Raw genomic sequence first — 8,274 nt, forward strand, 5'->3', positions numbered from 1 at the left:
TTTTTTTTTTTTTTTTTTTTTTTTTTTTTTTTTTTTTTTTTTTTTTTTTGGTAGGTTCTCGCTTTGTAGTCCAGGCTGCCTCAAACTCACTATGGATTCCAGGCTGCCTCAAACTCACTGATCCAACTGTCTCAGCTTTCTGAGTGCTGAGATTACAGGAAGGCACCACCACGCCCAGTTTAGCTCAGGATTATTAATTGCCTGGCTGGAGAGGACACAAGGGACCTCCAGGGCTTCTTCATCCTCTGCTTTTGTTGCTATTAACAGGTTTGCCAATGCCCGTGAAAAGATCTTTCACTTAACCCAGCAGAATGGCATGGACCAAGCGTCTCCCTCACTGGTAGCCATAAAGCCCAGGACAGACACACTCTGGGAGGGGACAGAGCAGCTCTAGGCTGAGTATGGAAATACCCCAGGAGCTCTTCTCCTGGGGGTGTGGAAGAAGAGAACCCCAGAGTGAGGGGCCTTTGCCCTCAGGGGCCTCAATGCTTAAGCCTATCTGTGTTTACTTAGAAAGAACTATGCCCTAGTTACTTTTCTCTCCTTGCTGAGACAAAATACCTGATACTCACAGTTAAAGGGGAAAGGATCTATGTAGCTCACAGTTTGTAGAGGTTTCAGTCCGTAATGGGCTGGCTCCAAGGCAGAGGGGCATCGTAGAGGAGAAAGGTAGCAAGCTACTGCATAGTGTTTTTTTTTTAAGGCAACAAAGGAAGCTTAACAGTGTCTTTCTGCCTCTTCTACCCTATCCAGACTGCCGGGTTAGGGCAGTGCCAAACCAATCGGTGTGCTGGTTTAGTAACCACACACCCTTGATCCCAGCATCACATACTCTAGATTCAGCCACTTCTGAAAAAGCCACCTAAGGCCACGTGAGGCTTTGAGGGGACACCTAGACTCAGGCCATAGCAAGCTGGCAAGGGACTGTTAGCGGGGACTGGGGACTAGGGGCACAGAGGGTGGTCTGGGTCTCTGAAGGGAAACTATGAGCTGAGCCACACACAGTTCACACCCATGTGCCCTTGGCACAGCTGGAGGATACACTTTTGTGTGTGTGTGTGTGCGTGTGTGTGTGTGTGCTGGAGATCGAACTCAGGACCTTGTGCTTGCGAGGCAGGCAGCGGCATCACTGAGCCAAATTCGCAGCCCAAGGAGATGCCTTACCTTTCCTGAAGCGAGAGAAGCCCCTGCCCTCTTCTCTTCCGGGTAGGAAAAGTGAGAGGCACAAAGCTTGTTCTCGATACATATCCAGGTGATGAATTGATGTGTTTTATCTTTTCTTCTCACAACAGACTTAGAAAGGGTTTATTATGCCCATTCTCCAAATTCATAACAGACAAAAGAGATTAGGTGACTTGCTGGATATGGCAGAGCCAGATGTCTCTAACTCTGCAGTGTTTTTTTGTTTTGTTTTTTGTTTGTTGTTTTTTTGTTGTTGTTGTTGTTTTTTGGTACCAGGGATCGAACTCGGGTCCTTAAGCTTGCAAGGTAGGCGGTGGAACTACTGAGCTAAATCCTCGGCCCTGCAGTGGCTTTTTTTTCCCATCTAGAGCCCCTGAGGCCGTGTGTGTGTGTATATGTGTGTGTGTGTGTGTGTGTGTGTGTTTCCGCCTAACATAAGCTGTTTTAAATGTACAATTCAAAATTTTTTCCATCGCCCCAAACTCTATAGTCATTAAGCACTGACTTCTCTCTCTCCCTAACAGCCCTAATCTCTTAAGACCCTCTACTCCATTTTGGGGGGTGGGTACAAGGCCTTTGCATGGAGATATGCATTCTTAGCCTTTTTTTTTTTTTTTAACAGCAGGTCTTGCTAAGTCGTTCAGTTGCCCAGACTTGAGATCCTGAAATCCAGAGTGCTGGGGTGACAGGTGAGCACTGCCAGGATGCCTGGTGTCAGTTCTGTTTTCTGTCTCTATGAATTTGACCATCTGAGGGACTTCATATAAATAATGTGGGCCAGGGTTATGGCTCAGTAGCATGGAAACTGCCTGGCAAGTACAAGGTCCTGAGTTCGATTTTTTCCAAGAAATAAAAATAATATGTATAGAATTATAAAATATTTGTCTTTTGGTCTAGCTTATTTCATTCACAATAACATCTTAAGTCAGAGCCTCATTTCTTTTTATGGCCTGTCAAGGTTTTGTGATTGAAAATGACAGATTTGCAGCCAGGCGTGGTGGTGCATGCCTGTAATCCCAGCACTCGTGAGGCTGAGGCAGGAGGATCGCTGTCAGTTCGAGACCAGCCTGGGCTACATAGTGAGTTCCAGGGCAGTCTCAACTACACAGTGAGACCCTGTGTAAAAAAAAAAGGAAAGAAAGAAAATGACAGATTCCCACCCTTGGCCAGAAGTGACAGGGTTATTGTAACAGCCTTGCAGCATGGAGGAAAACAAGAATGTCTGGTGCTCGTGACCAGCTCCTGGCACTCTGTGAAAGGGAGTGCTTGGGGCTTTGCTAATTCTGTATTTCTGTCACTTCAGTGAGATGCTGTCTTTTTCCTCTTTGTGCCCTCGTCCTCTGCTCCTGTTAGCAGCTTACAAATTCTGCAAAGATTTCTGGTCATTTCCTGATGTCCCCAGTCATTTCATGCCACTCACCTTCCAGGTCACCTACACTCCTGGAAACTAGCTGCCCGCGAGCCCAGCTTCTGTCCCTAGTAGCCAGGGAGCTAAGGCTGTGCTGTCTGACACAGCCCCTGCCGCGCACCACACTAGCGCTTCCCTCGCTGCCCACTCTGGTGCTGTTGACTGCACTTTAGCTCTGGGGTCCGTGTCCACCGCGGACCTCACAGAACCTGGGGCAGAGGCATGCACGTCTGAGGGGATGAGCACAGTGAGGCATTTCCGCACATCCTTCTCCAGATGCCAACACATGCCATATGGTGCTATATCGATTGCAGTTACTTGGAATATTCTCAGCCTCTGTGAAGCTGCCTGCTTATAGTTTTAGAATAAGGTTCCTTCTCTAAGACTGAAAATCCGTTTTCAGTTCTCTTGTCAAGTGTGTGGTAACAGGAAGACATCCGAGCACAGGGCACACGGTGGTGTCCGCAAGTCTCTGGGTGGTGCCACTTCCGGGGAGTTGGACCGTTCCCAGTTCTGGGCCTGGGCGGCATCACACGAACCTGTCACTCCCCACTGCCACAGTCCCCCGTCTGTCCTGCACTTGGGCTGGAACAGTGAGGAACCCTGGCCGCGCTGCAGGAGGGCCATGTGCTCTGCACCCTTTCCTTCCTGGAAGGTCTGAGTCGAGCTGGCAGAACCGTGAAATCAAAGCAGGCCGGGTCCCCCCTGCTCGTCCGTGAGTCCATGAGAGGGAAGTGCCCCTTGGGGTAAAGCCCCGGGTACTCTGGTGTCTGACTGCCTGAGTCGCCCTAACTAGTCCGATCGCTAACCAGCGCTGTGACCTGGCCAACAAAAGCAGTTTTCAGTCTTCACTGTCCTCATCTAACGTGTGAGAGATGGCTGAGTGTGGTGGTGCTCGCCTGTAATCCCCGCCCTCAGGAAGCCCAAACAGGAGGATCACCGTAAGTTCGAGGCCAGCCTGGGCTTCATAGCGAGTTTTTAATTGTTGTTGTCGTTTTTGTGGGTGGTACTGGGGATCAAACTCAGGCCCTTGTACTTGCAAGGCAGGCAGCGGAACCTCTGAGCCACATCCCCAGCCCCATCATAGTGAGTTCAAGGCCATCCTGTATTACACAGTGAGACCCTGTCTCAAAGACAAAAACTGTGAATGAGTTGTCCTAGATAACCCCAAAGGTCATGTCATGATTTGTTGCTTTTTTGTTTGTTTGTTTGGTACCCGGGATTGAACTCAGGTCCTTACACTTGTGAAGCAGGTGGCAGAACCACTGAGCTAAATCTCTGACCCTGTTTGTTTTGTTTTTGAGACAGGGTCTTGCTATGCAGTTCAGGCTGGGCTAGAATTCATATAGCTGAGGATGGCCTTGAACTCACAGTGATCCTTGTGCCTCAGCCTCCCAAGTGCTAGGATAACAGGAGTTATCCACCACCACGCCTGGCCATGTCATGATTTTTTTCTTTTTTTTTTTTGTACTGGGAATCAAACTCAGGATGCTGCATTTTTTAGTCAGGCAGTGGTACCACTAAGCTACATCCTCAGCCATCATGATTCTTAATTGACCACGTTCTCTGACTTCCCCTGGACAGTTTCTGTCCATTTCTTTCCTTTTTAGCATCATTAAAGTGTTTGAGTCATATAAAATCTTCTCTCTGCCCCCGTGTCTCCAGATTCATGCATTTAAATCTCCTCCCTTTCTCAGGATGGATTTATCACCTTCTTCATCGACAGCCTTCCCTCCCGGCTGAATAAGACCCATGTGGTCAGAGGCATCTGAGGCCCTTGAGAATCTGTGGTTCTCCCACCCCTGATTTAGGGCATGTGGGCTTCACAGACTCTCACACAGCTAATGCACATCAGAGCCAAGAGTCAAATGCCTCCAGCCTGGAAATGAAGCTCTAAGAAAATGGTAAAAAAAAATTCAAACCACCAAATAAAGTGCAGTGACGAAGGTTGCCAGTAGCAACATCCCAGAAATGCGTAGAAATGTGTGTTACAAAGAGGAGCATGTGTGTTACGCTGACACCCAAGGCTGTTGAAGGCAACCTGGCGGGCCCTGCAGAGAGAGAATGGTACCTGGGAAAGGCAGAGCAAGGCCTTGCCCCTTGGCGGATGGCAGGAACGCAGGCAGGGAGCTGTCCCAGAGGGCTCCAGGGAGGCAGGGTGGCTTCTGCTCCTGGGACTCAGACCCCAAGGTTCTCCCCCTCTGGCCACAGCCGACCCTGCTGGGCTGGAAAGGGGAGGAGGGGAGCTGGGGAAGGAAATGAAGACAGCAGGAGTGCAGGGAGTGTCAGCATCCCAGTTCCCAGTACAGGGTCCTGGCGTGGAGAGGGGAGAGGCAGGGACAGACACAGAGAGATCCAGGAAGCCATGAATCTGGGTTTCTAACCCAGACCGCACCATGTCCGCTGCTTCACCGGTTGTCTCTCCACCAAGAGGAAGTGCTCAACCCCAGTTCCAAAGGTTCCCCTTCCCACTTTAGGAGACTCCGTGTTTGAAATCCTCCTCAAACTCTTAAGGCCAGAGCTGGGTGTGCCTCCGCTGCTTCACCGGTTGTCTCTCCACCAAGAGGAAGTGCTCAACCCCAGTTCCAAAGGTTCCCTTCCCACTTTAGGAGACTCCGTGTTTGAAATCCTCCTCAAAAGCTTAAGGCCAGAGCTGGGTGTGCTGGTGCTGGCACACACCTGTAACCCCAGCGTTTGGGAGGCTTGGGCAGGAGGTCTGCAAGTTCAGGGGCAGACAGTTTAGTAATTAGCCTGGTAGGAAGATGGTGTCTTACGAATCATAAGGGAACAAAGCATCATAAACTTTGTTTACAGCACATAGTTGTTTACAGAGCATATGGCCCCTCTGGTTATAAAACTTCCATTTATCTTCATTTGTCTGCCTTATCAGTATGGGATTAGCAGTTACCAGAAGGTGGGGAGCAGAACCTGAGTGGGGGCTGCTAGACTACTTTCAGGTAGGAGAACTGATTTTCTTTTAAGCTCTGCTTTAGTCTCAGAATAAAAAATCAGTCACACACTGGCCGGGTGTGGTGGCACACGCCTGTAATCCCAGCACTCAGGAGGCTGAGGCAGGAGGATCGCTGTGAGTTCGAGATCAGACTGGGTTACATAGTGAGTTCCGGGTCAGTCTCAACTATACAGTGAGAACCTGTCTCAAGGAAAAAAAAAAAAAAAAATCAGTCACACAAGTTTAAATAGCACATGGCTTCTCTCGTATAAAAAACCCAAATTATACATAAGAACAAAAGGAAAGATAAAAAGAAGTCGGCGCAGTTCTGACTGCTACTGGAAGGCGAACTGGTGAGGCCAAGCTTAATGCCCGGCCCTCAGAGCAGCTCAGAACAGATCCAGGCGCTTCCCTGATAACGCTTTGACTTTAGCTCTCTGCCGAGACTGTGATCAGTGGCCAGATCTCCTTGCGTGGGGAACCTCCCCCAAAACCCGTGATACCCAAGGTGACACTGGAGGGGGGAAGTGTGGACTTTCAGGGTGTAGGACCTCGTGGGAGGTCCTTAGATTATGGAGGCTCCCTCAGAGGGGACTGTGAGGCCCAGTGTCGTCTGTCTGTCTGTCTGTCATCTGTCTGTGCTTCCCGGCTCGTGATTTGAGCTGTCTGCTCCACTGTGAGTGCCCTGCTGTCACCGTTCAGAGCCCTCACCCAAGGCCCAGGGAACAGTGCTGATCTTGGCCGGGGACTTCCAGAACAAGATAACTGCTTCATGGGGGGCCAGGGATTTGGCTCAGTGGTTCTGACACCTGTCTTGCAAGTGCAAGGTCCTGAGTTCGATCCCTGGTACCACAAATAAAAGCGGGGGATAATTGCCTCAGTTATGGTGACTGAAAGCTAAGTTAGGTATATGAACTGCATTTTGACTTATAGTATTTTCAATACATGATGTATTTGTCAGGCTGTAACTGCATTCTAAGTTGAGAAGCATCTGTATCTTGTTTTTAAATTTTTTTGTATCTTGTTTGACATATGTCAAATGCTTTCATATGTCTTCCTCCACAATGTAAAGCTTAATTCCCTCCCTTTAAATGTGGGCTGATCTGGTGGCACACTCCTAACAAACGGGGCACACTGTCTTTAACTCCCCTCAACCCCAGACACACTTCTCCCATCCTTTTTTTCCTGTTTCTGAAGCTCCTCTGGAGCCCTCTCTCCTGAGTGTCTTCCATTGCGCTGTCCTGGCTGCCTCATCGTCCTGAATCAAACCAAAACATTTCCCTCTCATGGTCCCTTTTTTTTTTGGCACCGGGGGTGAACTCGGGTCCTTGTGCTTGTGAGGCAGGCAGCGGAACCACTGAGCTAAATCCCCGGTCCCCTGTCACGGTCACTTTGACTTTGGGGAAGAGCTAAAAGCCACACAGTGCCAGCCCGTGAAGAAGGTGGACGAGGAGGCGCCGTTGTCCTTACGAGCTTGTCTATCGCGCATCTCCCAGCCGCAGCATTCACCGTATTTGTGATCACGCTTTATAAAGACACTCCCAAGAGAAGACTTCCAGAACTGCTTTAGAAAGTGACAAGGATGATGACCTAAGTGTGTTCAAAGCGAGGGACTGTCCTGAGGAGGATTCATGGCAATGTGTCTTTTATTATAATTTTTCTTCCTCTTGTTTGTTTTTTGAGACAGAGTCTCACTGTGTAGCCCAGGCTGGCCTTGATCTCACAGCGATCCTCCTGCCTTAGCCTCTCGAGTGCAGGGATTACAGGTGTGCACCACCATGACTGTAAATATTTTTAATGCGAACATCTGTCATATTTTTCAGTCAGTCTAAATAGAGCTATTATAAATACTGAGATCGATGGATTAATAATCAAGCAACATCCAGGAAATAAAATCCCAGGTATTGTTTAATTGTAAATTCTATCAAATCTTTGAAGAAGAATTAACACTCTTATTTTATTTTATTTTATTAATTTATTTTTGGTACCAGGGATCAAACTCAGGACCTTGCACTTGTGAGGCAGGCAGTGGCACTACTGAGCTAAATCCCCGGCCCTAACACTTATTTTTAAAACTTGCAAAAAGTAGAAGATATCTGGGCATGGTGATGCATGTTTATAATCCAGCACTCTGGGAGGCTGAGGCAGTTCAAGCCCAGTCCGGGCAACTTAGCTACTTAAGCAAAACTTTGTCTTAAAGTAAAAAATGGGCTGGCGATGAAACTTGGTGCAAAGGCCTTGGATTTATTCTCAGTCCGAGACAGAGAGGAGAGAGACAGAGAAAGAGAGGGAAGCAGAGAAACAGAGGCAGAGAAAGGGAGACAGAGAATTTGAGAGTAATTTCTACTCATTATGGGTCCAATATTGACATCATGAGCCAGGCAACCTTTTGTAGAACTAGCTACTCAGAAGTGAGGCAGGAAATCACAAGTCTGAGGCCAGCTAAGGCAAATGAGACCCTGTTTCATAACTAAAAAAAAAAGAAAAGGGTCTGAGGATGTAGCTCAGTGGTAGAGGCCCACAGGTGTGACACCCCCCCACACACACACTGTAAAAAAGAAAAAGAACCCTGGACGCCTTTCCGGAACTCCCTCGGGGGTCAGCCCGCCCACCCCAGCTGTCCCGCTCGGCCATGAAGGGTCAGTGGAGGGAACCCTGGTAGCCGACCTCTCAGGTTCCGCCCCTGAACCGAACGCCCCACCGGCCCGGAGGCGCGGGAAGCGCGGGCCAGGCC

This window comes from Fukomys damarensis, unplaced genomic scaffold (assembly GCF_012274545.1).
Source record: "Fukomys damarensis isolate Sample0158 unplaced genomic scaffold, DMR_v1.0_HiC HiC_scaffold_8, whole genome shotgun sequence".
NCBI classification, from domain to species: domain Eukaryota; kingdom Metazoa; phylum Chordata; class Mammalia; order Rodentia; family Bathyergidae; genus Fukomys; species Fukomys damarensis.